Source organism: Calonectris borealis, chromosome 4, assembly GCF_964195595.1.
Source record: "Calonectris borealis chromosome 4, bCalBor7.hap1.2, whole genome shotgun sequence".
NCBI classification, from domain to species: Eukaryota; Metazoa; Chordata; class Aves; order Procellariiformes; family Procellariidae; genus Calonectris; species Calonectris borealis.
Window position 1 is genome coordinate 71,185,768 of NC_134315.1, and position 17,761 is coordinate 71,203,528.

General features: G+C 42.4%; 1 protein-coding gene across 1 annotated transcript in view; it reads left to right on the forward strand.

Moving 5' to 3' along the window:
- The window catches only part of RNF150 (ring finger protein 150), a 122,024-nt gene that overhangs the window by 54,232 nt on the left and 50,031 nt on the right, over positions 1-17,761 (forward strand). The gene's annotated exons all lie outside the window — the stretch shown is intronic.

Genomic DNA, 17,761 nt, shown 5'->3' on the forward strand with positions numbered 1-17,761 from the left:
AAGGGAAGTGAGAGAGGATTTATTCAAACTTAACATTAATGTGAGCAAGTGGCACTTTGAGGCACTGCCCTAAATACTGAGAACCCAAAAACATTTACAAGAATTACGGAACTGATGTGCTACTTTAACGCCATCCTGAACCTAAGCAGAATCAGAAAAATTAGCAGGAAAGACCAAAGGTTAACAGTGCTGCTTTCTCATAACACAGAGATTTAAACACCCAAGTACACAGACAGCAGTATTATCATTGTTAAATCTGTATATAATACAGTAACTTTGCACTAAAAAAATCCATATCCTTGTATTCTCGGAATTATCATCCTTTAGGAATGTGGGCTCTCAGGAAATCGGTTTTGCTTTCCATGAGCTTTGGCACATCACGCAGGCACAGCTTTGATGGAAAGTGACCACACGTTCCTTGGTTTCTGCTGCTCTTGCCTTGCATCGCTGTCTGCACCAGTGGTACCCAGTCAGTTCTGCCTACTTTGCAGTCGCTCTGTGCTCCCATGCCTTGTGCGGGCGCAGAAGGATGCCATAAAAGAACCATATTTTTGAGCCTTTTACATTAACTGTTGGAATAATGCCGAAGTTTTTGCAGAGGATTATTGCACACTTTATTTTACATTTCCAAATGAAGTATGGAAGAAACATCTATATTCTTTGAGAATCTTGTATCTCTTCAAGTACTACGTGAGGACTAGGTGTTTCCTCCATGTGGTGGTGACCCTTCTCATGAAACCAGGCTAATCCCTGGGTAGTAGATAGGAGTGATACAGTAATTGCCTGATTAGTCCAGAGTACCTCCTCATGGGGCAGGAAATACTGTTTTATTTCTTGATTTCGTTTCCAGCCTTTGCTTAGTCTTGAGAACCTCTGAATAAAGGTAATTCCAGCAGAAATGTACTAAAAGTGTTTTGCAAAGAAAAATGCTTGAAATAAAATTGTCGGCTGATATTTTCACTGAAGGACATTACTCTTAGCTGCCCTGGTGTTATAAACAGTGGTTTTAAGAAAGATAAGATTTTCTTTGCCCAATGTAGCATATACCAACAGAAATATGCAGTTGTGTATATATCCTGCATATCCTAATATGGTTGGAGATATCTCAACTTGATCTGAATCTCGTGTTTTCTTAAGTCTGCATTTCCAGTGAGAATACTTAAAAGGCTAAGCAGCATTGCATGTAAGCATAAAGAAGATTAATTTCTCTGTATCATTCAATTATGAAGCATACAGCTCTATAGGATTTGATAATGGTGACATAAAAATACTGGTATCTTTAAAGAAACATAGAGATGTTATATCTGAAAGACACACCACAGCTATAACCCTTTTCTTCTCATCATGCCCACATGCTTTTGACAGCGGAAAGAGGATGCGCTGAGCAGATGAAGAGGGATTTCTTTGTCTGCAGGGGGAACGTTCTTCAGTAATTATAACTCCTTTTAAGTAACTCTTTGGAAATAACATCTCTGAAATGAGATTGTGGAGTTGCTTTAGCCAGGGCATATATCTGGCAGTGATTCATTCAGACACTGTTTAAAATGGCTTTTCATGAAGTCTGCAGTTCTATTTTGCTGACAATGACAACCCGTAAAATGCTGGGACATACTGTAGCATTTTAAGAAAATGTTTTGCTCTTACACCTGCCAGGACATTTGGGGCCGTGTTCCCTTTTTCCAGGATGTCTGTAACTTCCATATATAATCAATAGGAATTGCTCATATCCTGTTCTAGGAAAATAAGGCCTGTGAGCCAGTCTTTTAAAACCTGTTGTCTAAAGAGCAGTGTATAAATACCACCAGGTTTTTCAGTGGTGGTGGATGTTTTTCCTTCTCATACGTAGACCTTGCATAGTTGGCCTTGCGTACCAAAGGTCTGGTTCTGCATCATTTTAAGCCAGTGAGGGATTTAACTTTCATTTCATTGTGGGGAGAACTGGCCTTACAGAGAAAAGGTGCATGACTTCTGAGTGGAAACACATACCTTTCCTTCCTGGTTGTAAGGTGGGAAAATAAGGTTTGTAAGACATTTGCTTTTCATGTATTATAAATGTGCTTTTGAGGTATTTATATTACTGTCTAGGTGTGTAGTGCACAGTATAGTGTGCATTATAAAGATTTTTAAAAGAAGCTGCGTATCCAAGCTCCACATAGATTTAATAATCATAAGGTCCCAGAGCATAATTGTTTCTCTGTATTGCATTATAGAAGCATTCCAGCAACTTTCTCCATGTGAGATCAGGAGAGATAAACAGTGTGCCTCTATAGAAGTATAAATATTTTTCTCCAAGACATTTAGACTTTCACATGCTGTTGAGGGTTGTTTTTCTTTTTTTCTGCTGTGAGAAGGCCTGCATATTCAAAACATTTTCAGGCTTGATGTGTAGTTTTAGCTATGGGTGGGTGTATCTTGCAAAGCTTGAGGTTTGGTTAACACTGCCAACTATTTCTGGGTTCACATGGTTCATTCGTCTAGTTGAAGCCTGAAAAAACACTTCTCCTGTGTTTCATTTGTGGAGTTTTTCCTCTTTTCAGTTTGTTTTTGTTTGTTCAGTTTCTTGTTTTGAATTAGGATTTCTGCTCTGTGCTTGAGTTGGAACATCACCTATGAAAGATTGTGTGTGTTTTGTACTGTGCAGCTTGTGGTGCCTCTCCAGTCTTTCTCCTGGAGCCAAGGATGACCAGCTCAATAATAAATATTAAGGGATTCTTTGGTGAGACCATCGCATGTGAACAGCAACATCTGGCAATCTTGAAGTTCCTATCAAATAATCTCATTTCAGCACTCAGGTAACTTTAAGCCCAAATGCAAATGGGAGTTATAGTTGCCATGGCAGGTATTGGTGACGGTACTGAATAAACACATGCACATACACATCCTTGCTGAACGCTTGTTTGGACTTCTGTCCACGTGGAAAGAAGCCCAGTAAAGTTCATATTTTGTCAAACTTTCTTCTCCTAATAGCTGAGTGCATTTGAATTTAGACCAGGTAAATTTACCATCCCTAAGTTTCAAAGCTTCTGAGAAGCTGGGATGCACATCTAAGAAATGGCAGAGTGATTTTTACGTTTTTCTAATCTGATCTGTTTACTACAGGTAATCAAGTTTCAGTCAGTTTCTACTGCACTGCCTGAATAGGTTATTCAGCTCAAATTACAGCCATTCCCCAAAAAATACTTTTTTCCCCTGTCTAATCACCCTCACAGTTTAAAAATTTGTGATTTATTTGTGATTTATTTCTGATGTGAACAGACTACCTTAAGACTCCAGCTATTGATTCTAGCTATGCCTTTTTCCAGGTAGACAAAGTCCCTCTTAATAACCATTATTTTCCCTCATTCAGAGCATCTGTACAGAGAGAGGGAGAGAGAGAGAGAGATGTGTGTATGTATAATCAAGTCACCTCCTGGTCCTGTTTTCAATAAACCAAGCTCCTGGCATTCTTCAGGTCTCCCCAAAACGCTTTCTCTGCAGCCACAAGCAGTTGCATTATTCTGCTGTTCCTCTCAGTTGCTCTTTGCTTCTGCTCACTATTTCCTGTTTATAAATCCCAGGATCATACTTTTTTTTGCCTCAAGGTTACCCTTGAACTCCATCCTGATGTGGCACTTTTTTGCTTGGTTGGCTATTCTGCCAGAAGAACTGCTTTCCAGGTTTCGGTCTCTTTATTTTTTCTTTTCTTTCCCCCCCCCCTTTTCTTTTTTTCCCCTTATTTGTTTGCCCAGTCTGGCTTCCTGGTTCCTAGAAACACTACCTTGCTTGTAGGCATGTATTAGGAAAAGTGTATTGCCTCAGGGGACCAGGTGATCCTTGACAACCCTCCCCTGCCATTCAGTCTGCTTTGTTACGCTCTTTCATGTCAGAAACAGGCTCTATTGTGGTATGCACGGCTGGGCTGGGTTTTCCTCAGGAACATTACTCGGTATGTGTTAGGGAGTTACACAAAGTAAATGTAAGAACTAATGCATCAGAAGATATTCCTTATTCTGTGTTGAGTCATTAGTGAGTTGGATTGCTCTCTCCTGTGCTTCAGTGGAGCCAGAAAGTGGGACTTGCAGACTAGAGCATGGGTGAGTCAGGGAAACCAGAGCTGCGTTCCCAGCTCTGCTATTGATTTTCTCTGTGACTTGGACACTTTGCCCCACTCTAAGCTGATAATATTTATCCACTACATTACAGCCACTGGAGAGAGAAGATGATGATTTTACAGCTGCAGAGCATAACATCCGACCTTTCGGTGGGATCAGAAGCAATCATTTCTAGACAGGGTCAAATGCAGAAAAGCAGAATCCATGGTGCTCGCCAGGTTAGTTCAACTCGCTGGTACTGCTAAAGACTGGCATAGAGGGAGCTTAGTGGCTGTGATGGTCAATAGAGAATTTTAGCTGCTTCCAGACATTCTTTTGCTATGTGAGTCAGGGCGCAGGTTGGTTATTTCCTTAGACTGAACAGAAGCAGACAAGTTTAAATCATCCCTACCCTAGACTACAGAGCTGACAGTTGAATCAGTCAGTCAGAGGAATATTAGCTAACACCAAGATAGCTCACTTGGGGGGGAAAAAAAAAAAAAAAACCAAACCAAACAAAACAAAAATCTAGGAGTCTATTTACGCAAACCTTCCGCTGCCCCAAAACAGCATTTTTAGGTGGCTTGTTCTCAGTTTTGTCTCAATTGTTCTTAATTATGTCTCTATTCCTGTTATTCTGTCTTTTTTTTTTTATCATACAAACCAAGCTGTTACTGAATTTTGTCTTTAAAAAACCCTGACACCATAGTTAAAAACGGAGTTTGTTGCCTGCCAGACCTTTTCCGTGATGTACAAAGAGGCCCTGGGAGTTTTATTTTACTCTAAAAGCAATCACATTCTCCAAAGTTGATGTTCTTGAAAATGATTTTAACCTGGCTTGCATTGGTGTAGGTAATTTAACTCTATCCGTTTGAAATCCAGTTTTAGTTAAGCTTATGTCTGTTCATAATGTAGGAAAGACCTAACATTTATCTTCTGCTTGATATTTTTTTTTTTTCCATTAGACATTTTAAGTGTTGTTTACCCTAAGGGATTTTAGGGACAGCTGGAGAATTGCAAAACTAACAGTGTTAGAGACTAATGAAATAAAACTTCATTTCTTGAGAAAAGAGGTGAATTTTATTGTCTGAATAATATGGTTTTGCCCTGATTTTTGTCTGATTTATACTAGTTTTACCTTTTTGATTTCAGTATGTGGAATAGGTCCCCAGTTTTAAGTGGCTTTTAACCATACTACTTGAAAATGAAGGCCAAAGATTCAGCAGCTCTGCCTCATCCTCAGGATGGAAGGTTTCCCTGACAAGGTTCTTGAGCAAACAAGATCCCTCCAGCAAAAACAAGAGAGACTTTATTATTCCTGTTTATGTCTGAGGTAGAACGAAGTAAGACATGTCCCCCTGAGAGGGGGTGTTTGCTTGATTTTTGTTTCTTTATTTAATTCAGGAAGTCACTGGCATTTGGGTTTTTAATAGCTCACAAACAGAGGCTACAGATGTTCCCCTCTAATTGGTGTATGGCCTTGACCAGGCTGGGGGCAGTGAAGAAACCTTCTGCCATTGGGTTGGGTGACATTTTGAGGGAAGCAGCTGACACTGCTGCATGTTTCCCCTCCTTTCCTTCCTCTGCTCCCCTTGCCTCAGCACGCAGAGGGTGAGTTTTTTCCCATTCTCCCCAGACTTGGAAGATGTGCGGTGCTGGATTGCTGGTGTGCAGAAAGGTTGCTTTGCAGGCGAGATGTGAGGCTGTTGCTGGACCAATAGGAGTGTGTGTTTTACCAAAGGCTTGGGAAGGCATACAGGGAAGGGTTACTTGAACTGAGAAATATGGACATTTCCACATTTCTTTGTAGTTTTCTGAATGATTTTGTTATCACTGATTAAAAACAAATGCGGGCTAATTCTGCATGAAAGCTAGACTAACACTTTTGCAGAAGGTACGAAGACTTGTGGCATCGGTCATCCCTGTGACGCTAACGTGAGGTGACAAAGAAGAAGGTTCAGGCTTGTGGCTACAATTACACTGAGCATAATGACTGAAGCTTTTTTTCTTCCTGGGAAAGTCTTTAAGATGGCAGCAACTAGAAAAAAAGTGATGGCAAACGTGCCACTATTAATCAAACCTAGCCATCCCCTATATGGAAAAGTATGTTCAAAGGTATGGAATGGCTTCCACATGAGGAGTGACTGAGTAAGGTGGGGATCATTCAACTTGGAAAAGAGATGACTAAGGACACATATTGTAGAGGTCTACAAAACTACCACAAAAATCTGATGGCACTGAGGGATGTTCAGCAATTTTGGAGGGTTTGGCAATGTGTTGGTGATACTCTGCCTCAGATTTGGCTTGTTTCATTCTGCTGATGTGTTCCTGGCCCTCTGCCTGAGATTTGGCTTATTTGTCCTTATGTTTGTTTTTTACCATTCATTTTCACCATTGTCTTTCTTTTGCTCCATTTTAATTCATTGTTCTTATGAGTTATTTTTAATCCCATCCCCCTGCACAGAGTGATAAAAGCAGTTAGTGTTTTTGCACCTCGGGGGAGGTTTTATCTGAGTGAGGAAAGAGGAAATCCCCTGAAGTAATTTTTCAAAGTTCCCGGATTGCTGATCCAAACCTGTTACTTGCCCAGATAATTCAGGGTCACTTGAACTGGAACATGCCAAGCAACATTGCTTAAAACCACAGCAAATGTGCTGTCCTGTTTTCTAGCTCTTTACTCTTTCAGTCATCTGTACTTTTTAAATAGCAGACCGCTCCGGCCCACGCAGAGCCACCAGGGTTGTAGCATGTGGCTTCAACCACAGTTGTTTTAATCTCTTGGTTTGGGGATTTTCTGTGTTGGATTTGTAGGCAAGAGTGTCTGAGGGCTGCTTCTGTGAAGCTTCATCTTCTCTGGAGAAAAACGGGTGCCCTGTAAGGCCACTCTGACTAGCAGGTTTGATGCTGCAGGAGGAGGATGTGCACAGTCGTGCTTCTCCAAGCAGCAGACAGTGTCACCACGTCTCCAGCCTGCAGCCTGTGGTGCCCAGTCAGCATGAAAGGGGGGAGAGGGGGTTGCAGGGAAACTAAGGCAGCCCCAGGCTGTCCCTGTGTAATTCAGGTGCCGAGGTGGAAGACCCTTAGCAGGAGCTCTGCTAACTGGTGGGGAGACCTGCTGCACCTAGGAGGTGCTGGGGAAGATAAGGAGGGTGCAGGAGAAATCAAGGGTCAGAGCAAGCACCGTGGCAGGGGCTCTGCAGTGCCCTGGGGGGCCCTCACCAGCCCGCGGGTGCTGCAGTGCTCGTACTTGGGCTGGGAAATGATGTAGTCCCAGTCATGGGGACTGGTGATGAGAACCAGTGATTAAGAAACCCTCATCTGGTCCCCATCTATTTCCTTTAATGAATAGTTTTCAGCCAGAGTTGTAGATGAAGCCTCATGGGTCTAAGAGGTATTTTCAGCTGTGTTAAAAGTGTTTGAAACATCATTTTAGAGCACAGGCATTTCAGTTGAAATGAGATTTTTGCATACATGTCTTTCTCTCCCTCTCTTTTTTTCCTTTTTTAATGGCTTAGAAAGTTCCTAATGATACTTTACTCTCCAGGGTCAAATGCTGTTTATTTTGCATATGGCACTAATATTTTTTTAGCACTTTCTCTGATGTTATAAGTAAATGGGCAGGTTTTGTCACTACATCAAAAAAATCACTGATTCTGTCTCTAAATTTAGATTAAAAGCTGTAATTAATCTGCATAATAATGGCTACATTTTTTCTGTGTATAATCTCATGTTTACTTCCTAATTTTCTGTGTGTTTTCAATATTCTTTTTTGAAGTTTGCAAAAAGCAAAGAGCACATCACTCTATTAGCAGGACATAATTCCATACAGGTTATTTAATTATGCAAACAGCAGCTCCAGTTACTTCCAGTGTCGTTCATTTGTTTCCCTCATTTTATCTTTGAGTATTCCATGAATCTTTGCGCACCCGTAAACTGCATTTCTACTGAATGTGTTCATGTTGGCTGAAACCAACTGTATGAGGTTCAACAAGGCCAAGTGCCGGGTCCTGCCTTTTGGCCACAACAACCCCATGCAACGCTACAGGCTTGGGGAAGAGTGGCTGGAAAGCTGCCCAGAGGAAAAGGACCTGGGGGTGCTGGTTGACAGCCGGCTGAACATGAGCCGGCAGTGTGCCCAGGTGGCCAAGAAGGCCAACGGCATCCTGGCCTGTATCAGAAATAGTATGGCCAGCAGGAGCAGGGAGGTGATCGTGCCCCTGTACTCGGCACTGGTGAGGCCGCACCTCGAATACTGTGTTCAGTTTTGGGCCCCTCACCACAAGAAGGACATGGAGGTGCTGGAGCGTGTCCAGAGAAGGGCAACGAAGCTGGTGAAGGGTCTGGAGCACAAGTCATATGAGGAGCAGCTGAGGGAACTGGGACTGTTTAGCCTGGAGAAGAGGAGGCTGAGGGGAGACCTCATCGCGCTCTACAACTACCTGAAAGGAGGTTGTAGTGAGGTGGGTGTTGGTCTCTTCTGCCAAGTAACAGCGATAGGACGAGAGGAAATGGCCTCAAGTTGCGCCAAGGGAGGTTTAGATTGGACATCAGGAGAAATTTCTTTACTGAAAGAGTGGTCAGGCCTTGGAACAGGCTGCCCAGGGAAGTGGTTGAGTCACCACCCCTGGAAGTATTTAAAAGACGTGTAGATGAGGCGCTTCGGGACATGGTGTAGTGGGCATGGTGGTGTTGGGTTGATGGTTGGACTCGATGATCTTCGAGGTCTTTTCCAACCTTAATGATTCTATTCTATGATACTATGTATTGTCAAGATATGGCATTAAATTTTGGAAGGAGGAATTGCAGGTCCCTGCTGCAGTTAGCTGTGCTAGAGGTAGCTGGCCTGGTGTTTGCAGTGGGAAGATGTGCTTCTTGCCAGGGTTCATCAACTCAAGCTTCTCCTGGCGCCGGCACTTCCCTGTGCGGTGTGTTGTGGGAGCAGTCACAAACAGCAAGGGGTACTGCCTTCCCAAACCATTCGAGTATGATCAGCCGACTGGTTTTATGCCATATTCTGTGCAAGCATCCTGATTCACCCAAATATGGGCTTACCTGGGGAGGGATCCGTAGTTTGAAGGGAGGAGGATTTAAAACAGGGGTATAGTGACAAACTCGGCATGCGTGTCCCCAGGCAGGGAGTGGACAACGACAGCATCCACCAGCTCTTGCCGAATTGCCCCGCTAGCAGAGAGAAGGGCACCTCGGGCAGGCAGGACTGTGCTGAACCCTGCCCCTGTTTCCAAGGAAGACGTGAGCAGCTTCAGCCGTTCTGCTTATTCATCCTGCCTTTTTGGAGGAGTATCGGTGCTGCTTGCCTGTCAGGGATGAGGCTGGGATTTAGATGCTCTGCCTTTATCTTTCATGAACCTTTATGGAGTCGTTCCACACACTTACTCTAGTTTCCCCAGTTGTAAATGAAAATATATTTATACCTGTTCTAAGAGTGCCAGGCACAGTAACTAGCTTGTGTTTGCATTGTACTCTTCCCCGACTACGTAAGATGCTATTTAAAACACATTTTCTTTTGGCATAATTCCACTGAAGATAGCAAAGCAGCTTCTGCTTTAGACAGTGGGTGTGTTTTGCCACAACTCTGAAAATGTATTTTACTAATAAATTATCCCCGTGGCATATTTTGCTATGAGCTGGAGCATATCCTAGCTGTAAGACCTGCATGAAGGAGTCTGTCTGGCCACCTTGTACATGAAAAAATCATAAAGCATTGCAGTGCAAATTCCGGAACAGAGAACTTATAACAAGTGGCGTATGCCATTAACAGTATATATTGTTTAGAAACCAAAGGACATTTCTAGAGAGGTCTTCAGTACAAATGATTAGCAGTTATAATGAAGTACTATCCTGGTTATGGTAACAGAGTCTTGAAAATTTGTGCGTTGGGTTGGAGTCTGAGGAAACCTCTCGGAGAACTGCCCGTTTTCTGTAATTAAGTGTGAGTAAGTAACATCAGTTGGTTCATTAGCATTGGTTAGTTCAGCAGACTGATGAGCTGACACTGTGGGAACCAAGTCCAGGAAAAACGCAGCTATCATGCTGAATTTGATTCTGTGAATTTTGTAGCTTTTTGCTTCTTTTTCCTTTGCTGCAGTCTCTGCATAAAATCAGAGGAAGCCAATACATTCTGAGCTCCTACAGCCTTGGCAAGATCAGCATTGATTACAAAAACATGAACAGAAATTTCTTTGTCCCTGAACAGTAATAAACAGTGGCTGAGACTGCTTTTCACAGGAAAGATCACAGCCAGAGTACCTTGCCTCTCCTGGTTTTAGCATCGAAAGAAATGAACCGAGAGCAGCTCTGCTGGAGGCTATTGTTGTTCACTTCGGGACCAAATAGAAAACTTTTGTATCCATTACTTAAATACTGTAGCCAGTCATTAACAGCAGGAGGTCTTTTTTCTTTACAGGTCACTTAATTATCCTACTAGATATTAGTGCTTCTGCAATGAAAAGCGTTTCGTGACAATAAGGTTGTCTAAGAAAAAAAAAATAGTTTGCGTAGAAGAGTTTCCTCCTTTTACAAATGGGAAAAGTGCTGTAGGGAAAAGGTGTCGCTCCTCTCTCCATGCTTGCTGCATTTGCCTTTTAAGGAAACCTGATTTACAGTTAAATGTTTTGGAAGATGGGCAAAGGACCAAGGCGAGTGCTAACAGTGCCAAGGAGAAGCGGGAAATGAGGGAGAGGATAAGTTGAAGGAAATATCTCTGCTTTTAAACAGAGAAGGAAAACAAATTGGAAGTGTGGGAGGGGAGAGATGAAAGCATCTACGTCATTGCAAAGCAAGGGCTCTAGAGTAAAAAAGAAAAAAGATTATATGGTGAAAAGTCGTGTTCTGATAACTTCAGTAGCTTGATATCCACAAAAACGGGGCTACGTGCTGCTATGCTGTCTTTGCTTCTGGCCTTCCCCTGCATTTTTTTTTCCCTGTCAGGCTGGGCGCCCTAGAAGCGGGGGTTAGCTCTGCCTGCCCGGTGTGTCTCAGTTTTAGCAGCAGGGATGGAGAACGGTCACGGTCCTGCTTTCCTTGGCTGCCTGGCAGCTCTTCTCCTCCACCCAACAGAGTGCGAGGGCCAAGTGGGGCTGCTGGGTGGGGGGCACCTAGGGGCAGGCAGTGCCTGTGGGCCCCACGAGTGGGTAGGCAACGACTTCTGCATCCCATTCTGCAGCCTTCCCTCACTGTGGGGTGAAATCCTTCCCAAAACCTCACTGATCCCTTGCGCTGGGTGACAGTGACACCTTTCAGGGATGGGCACTGAGAGAAGAGGTGGACATCTACAGGACCCAGGTGTAATGTTCAGCATAGGGGGTGATGTAGTTTGCTCTCCGAGCCGGCAGGGGCATCTCCCATCTTGCTGCTGCTTTTCTCCGCTTTGCACCTGTGTTCATACCCCCATGGTGGCAGCTGAACACTTGATGCTCACATATGTGGTGCACAGGTCTGAGCCACCAACCCACCCTCCTGCCTCCACATCGGAAATGCACCCTTCTGCCTTGGGTCAAGCCCTAACTGGGGCTTTGAGAAGCAAGAGGCACCAACTGTCTCAGCCCCAGTCCTTTCTTGTTCATCACTGGTCACAGAAACAGGTATGGTTTCCCCACTAAGGCTCAGAGAGGGACTTTTTGGCATAATCAGACCTCTGACTTTGGCCCTGTTGTTTCACTGTCATGACTTGACTTAATCTTTCTTCACTCCAGGGGAGATACAACTTTCAGTTCCCAGTTAACGTAAAAGCAAGTCTACAGTTTGAGACCAAAGGTCCATCTGTCCCAGCATCATGTTTCTCGTAACGGCAAACAGCAGCTGCTTGGGGAAGAATATAAGCGCGGGGTGAACGTTTAGTCCTGCCTCCCCAGAATTGCTCTCCCAGCCTCCAGAAGTTTGTGGTCCTTGAGTGTCTTTTGTACTTGGTGGCTCTCTGATGTTTCGGAACACCAAGATCCTAGTTTTTAACCCCTTATTTTCTCATATGAGGCCCTTCCTATTTTATTCAGAACCACCTTTTTTGCTTAAGAGTCTTTGGTGAGGAACCTCACTGAATAACTTTGGACAACCTGATCTGTAGTTGTCCATATCTGCTATGAAACCTCATTAGAAATTGGTGTCCTTTCTAGTCCTCTGGTATTGAGACAGTTTATGCAAGAGATGATAGATGACAGTTTGTAGTCATTTCACCTATGATATATGATGTATTGATTATGTATTACTGTTGCTTACTATATATTGCTCTTTTCTTTGCCAGTTTTTTCTACAGACTCATTTATGGATTCTTCAATTTGAGACCAATGCATTGAATGCCCCATAAAGGAGAGTTCCTGCAGGGAACAGTCCTTTTACCCAGTTTGGTTTCTTACCAGTAATGCTTCCCAGTTGGCCTACGTAAGAGTCTAGGACGTTGTTTAAATAATATCACGCTGCTGCTTCTCTGAAATGTGTGAAGCTCAGAAATCAGCTTTTCTAAAATACTGCTTTGGTTTCCAAAAGTAATGTTTGAGTTCACAAAAATGTAATTTAAGCCTATGTCTATTTTTAAAGGTAACAGCTGATATTCTGGTCAATTTATAATTGCACCATACAGAACAGAAGAACTGAGATTGAACTCTCATTGGATGATCTTAAAGACTTGGAACCCTTGATGCAACTATGAAAATATTAGAACAATTTACATGGCATTAAAATTCAATTGAAATGCCATCTGATTAACCTATATACCATTTCCCATGTAATTTCATTGTAAAGAAACCAAACACGACTATAAAGCGATACTATTTTCAAAGAGAACAAGGTCTATAGCAAAAGGTAGTATCTGCTAATAGCCCAACAGCCCATTCTTGGTTATAGCTCAGACAATCACGACTACAGCACCATCACCATGGATTCCTTTTCATTCTCTTCAGTACTAATTTTTCAGCTGAGCTGCTGTTCTGGAGGGGAAAAAAAAAAGTATTCTTTAAAAAAAAAAAAGTCTGTGCTTTGCTCCAAATTTGCTTTAAAATGTTACTCATCATCCAGATCATAGTGTAAAATCCATTCACACAGACGCAGGCGGCAGCAGGAGCTACGGCAGGAAAGCACTGGCATGGTTGGCAGCACAGTAAGTCCTTGTGCGGAGCGAGCGCTGCTGAGGTCGCAGGAAGCACCACCGCCGAATTGGCTCACGCTGCGTGGGGCTGGCAGGACCCACAGACCACGGCTGAGCCCGGGGAGGGTGCTCCAGAGCTGGGCACGGGCAGGCTGTTGAATTGTTTATATCTGCATTTGTTTTGCTTTTTTCCAATAGCTGGTAATTACCGGAATTGATTCCTAAAAGTGAAATTATTTCTTCAAGAAGTGAAGGAAGAGTGGCTTAGGTTCTTGCACCCTCCTGCGAGGTTTCTATTCCTGGGCTCTGAGCAGGACTGAACAACTGCCTGTTTTATCAGGGCAATTTCTGAACTCTAAAATAGTGTTTGAGTTTTCAGTTACAAAATCTGTAAAAGGAAATACTTTAGTACTTGATTTTGATGTACAACATGAGAGACATCCTTATTTACATCTTGGTAGGATATCTTGGAGAAGACTCTGTATGCCTCCCAAATTGGAATTCTATTCAAATAATTCAATTAATTATTTCTCTAACTGACTTCTGTCAGTGGCCAAGCATGAAGAATTAAATCGTCTCTTCTAAGATGTGCCAGAAACATACCACTTTTTAGAGCCTCCATCAAAAATTGACAAAGCATTAAAGCAGCAGCCCGCCACTGCTGGGCCTGACTGCTAATTAGGAGAACAGAGGACCGCTTTCAGTATCATCCCTGAAGCTTCCAGAGCAGAATCAAGAAATATCACAGGTTTGTCAGCACAGCCTGTGGCCAAGGTGGAGAATTTACGTACATCTTCTGGCTGTAAAATCTGTTCATTTCTTCTACAAAAGCCACTGTTACAGAACTGAAGTCTTTCTTTTCCCCTGTCACCAGTGAATAGATTGTTACATTTGAAAAAGCTTGAAATTTTGCATAAAAGCATCCCAGCTGAAATGTATTTTCATAGTGGAGGAGGAAGGTTTGGAGAGGGTCTTCCAGGTCTTTTTCCGAAGTGCGCATCTTGCCGTTGAAAACATTCTCTGACTTCATCACTGCTTCGTCGTCACAAATGACTCTGTCGTCCACCGCCATGTGTAGGTGTCGGAGGGCGGCTGGCGCCTGCTGCAGGCTCGCTCTCCATCTCCCCGTGGTTCCTCCTGCTGTTAGCAGTTCGTTAGGAGATGGGACTCCTTCTCCTGCAGGCTGGAGTGAGGAAGACCCACCCAGGCAGGTACAGTGCTTGGGGGATTCAGTATATCAAGGCCTGTTAATTCCAGAGCAACTCTTTGTAAGTGAACAAAGTAGCCACAGCTTGGTGCGGCTGTTGCGCTATCAATGGATTAGCCACAGGGCTACACGTTTGGCCCAGTGACTGGGAAACAAGCTGAGCCTGTCCCCAGCTCCCCAGCATGGCCCCGCTGGAGCCAACAATGCCCGGGCCCGCCCAACGCCCACCGATAACCGTGCCGATGGCTCTCCTGCGTAATGCCATGGGATGCAGAGCCCAGAAGCAGAATAGCTGCCTGAAGACCGGCAGCACATTTTCTCCACCCAGAAATATTTGATTAGGTGAATACACTTCAGCAAGTTAAAGTGACTTAAATCATCCCAAATGCCTGTAAGTTCTACCTTGTTTTGTTATTGGCTCATGAGGAGAGAGAGATGATATGTTAAATGTTTCCTAAGCCAAAAAAGAAGAAAAAAAATCCATTCACTGCAGCCTGAATACCTTTGATTTATGAATCTCTGATTCATCCTGACAGCTACTTAAAAATTCATGTCAAACTCTGCATTAATCTTGGCCAGAAAAAGAAAAGAAATGTGTTAGGTAACAAGAGTGCCACAAAATGCAGTTCCCATTGTGGGTATGTTTAATGAAAGGCATCATTAGCATTTAACTCACCAGAGAAGCATCAGTACATATTTCCAGATACTTTCTCTTTTTTGAAGTCTGTTAACAAATGTGTACTTGGGCATAGAAATTCATCTCTAACATTGATGTCTCATTACATTATTTCCCTTCTTTAATGTGTATAGTTTTCATGTACATTGGAGCTTCTCATGTCTCATTAGATACTGAAACTGAGATAATACAAACATTTTATTGTATAAGGGAGGAAAGGAAAATAAATTACTTTCTCTTTCTTTTTTTCATTTTCTTCCCAATATTGAGCATATTTGAGATTAAGAATTTAGCTTAATGACTTGATTGATCAAATAGCATTCCCTATAGTGCCTTGGAGAAATTATCATAAACTCAATAAAATGTTTAAAAAAAAATTCCTGATTATTATTTGTTGCTGATTTGGTTATTTTTTTCCAAGAACGCTTCATTACAAATGGTAACGTTTTCCAAGAAAACAACCAGATAGCCTGAAATTTGAATATATTAAGGGTTTGAATAAATAAAAGCAGCGGCCTTCCTCTTGCAATAGCTGTGTCTTCTACTTTGCATTTCTAAATGCAATTTTACGTAGCATATATCCGTGGCAATTTACTTAGTATCTTGGTTTTTTAAAGTATCTTAAAAGGCCCTAGGCCCAAGGTGGCAGTAGACCATCCTGGCAGAGAGATGCAAGGAGGAGAGAGCAGAGAAGGGAGGCCTGTGGCTGCACTCCTATTCCAAACCAGTTATGTTTCCACCGTGAATTGAAGCCAGAAACTGCACTGTAGCTTAATCAGAAGGGGCAGGTGATGAAAAACAGTAATGAGCTTAAATTTATACAGGAGATCACAAATTTTTTCTCCCTCTTTTTCATTACTTTACTATTAAACAAATATAGGACATTATTTTGGGGTGCTTGTTTTATTATTACAAAAATATTAATTTCATAGTTGAACGTGATTCTTTATTTGCAACATGTCATATCTGGCCTGTGCCCATTATTTACAGTTCTCCAGAAATATACTAAGCTATATTCAGTGGAATTAAACATAATTAAATATGTTGTTGAAGTTTTTAAAGAAATTTAAGATTCAAGATAATGAAACAGTTAAGATACTACCTATATTTTCTACTGGAAATATTTTTGTCTGTATCTCCGATTTTTATAGGCTTTCAGGTAACATCATTCATATAGTGCCCCAGATTGTACTGAAGATGATGTTAGAGGTCCGTGCTGGACAAGTGAGTGGGTCAGAATGGTGGCTTTTGAGAGACGAGCTGATGAAATTCGTTTCAGTATTTTTCAGTATTTGTGGGATTTTTCACTATGGGTTCTTTTTGGCTTTGTGTGAGTGGTTGCTCTGGTTTTCTTGTAGAGTGATTTTAAAATTTTTATTTTCTTTAAAGAAAGGGAAGAGAACAAAGGAAGGCATGTGGACAGCTAAGCACTGCTCCAGACAATTTGTCTTATTGACTGCAGGAAAATTACTGGCATGGCACCAGTGCCCTTCTCAGCCACTTTGAGATTTGGCAAATTCTCCCTAGGCTGTTAGGCTAATGTTTGCATTAGTCTTCCGTAATAAACAGGTATCAGAAGAGTTGCAAAGGTGGATTTATCTTGGCTGCTGAAGGTGGGCTCTTACTAGACAAATAAAGGGAAACAGCTGAAAATGATTAATGCTTTATGGAGAGTATCAGCAGAAAGGTTAAGCTTCCTATCATGGATATCTCAAACTCTTGACTCAGCCAAACTATTGATTTCCCCTTATTCATTGACTGGCCTGTTCATAATCAGGAAAGAGTTGTGATGGAAAGTCTCACGAGAGGAAGAGTGGTGCAGTTTGCACTTCTACTCCAACACTTGAGAGAGGAGGGTTCAGTTCCCAGCTTTGCAGCAATTTCGTGTGTGAGTAGCAACAGTCTGTCACAGCTATTTCAGTATCTCCAATTGATCCTCCATTTTGATAAAGTTTCCACCATGGTTAGTGTTTTACATTGAATGCCACCCACCTGTCTGCTTTAGTATATCCAAAATCCTGCTAGACACCTCCTGGTCTTTAACACCTAAATACCTTTGAAAACCTGGTTTATACCTCCCAGGGGTTTTCGGTGGAGAAATGTCTGAGCTGGACCATGAGGACAAGGGCACAGTGCTGCACCGGTGAAGCTCGGGTTGGATATCAGCTTGGAGGGGGATGCTGTTGGAAACGCAAGTCGCCCTCTCACATCTCCATTCGTGGCCGAGCGATCCCTTCCCACCTCCACGAGTGTCCCGAGGCAGGCAGCACTTTGTCAGTCAAAATACAATGGGGTTAACAACATGCTGGCTGATTTCTTCGGATTTCAGTTGAAATTCTGAAACCCTGGCATTGTCTCTCTGACTTCAGACACTCCCAGTTTGTACCTTCCTTTCTAAATGCCGGTTTGTGATCATTTCATATGCTGTTGTTTCTAGCACATTTCTACATTAAAATACATCCTATTTGTCCTTAGCCACTTAGTACAATTCAGGATTTGACTATTGCAAAACATAGCTTAGGTGTAAAAATTGTTTACATACTTGTTTTGTGAAGTGGATGAACAGAATATCCCTAATATGAAACCATAAAGCAGTGATAGTTTATTTATAAAGCCAGAAAAGGCATTCAACAAGCTGTCCAATCCCAGATAATTTCAGACTATATTTGTCATGTACATAGGGGACATAAAATTATGAAAGGAAAATAGTT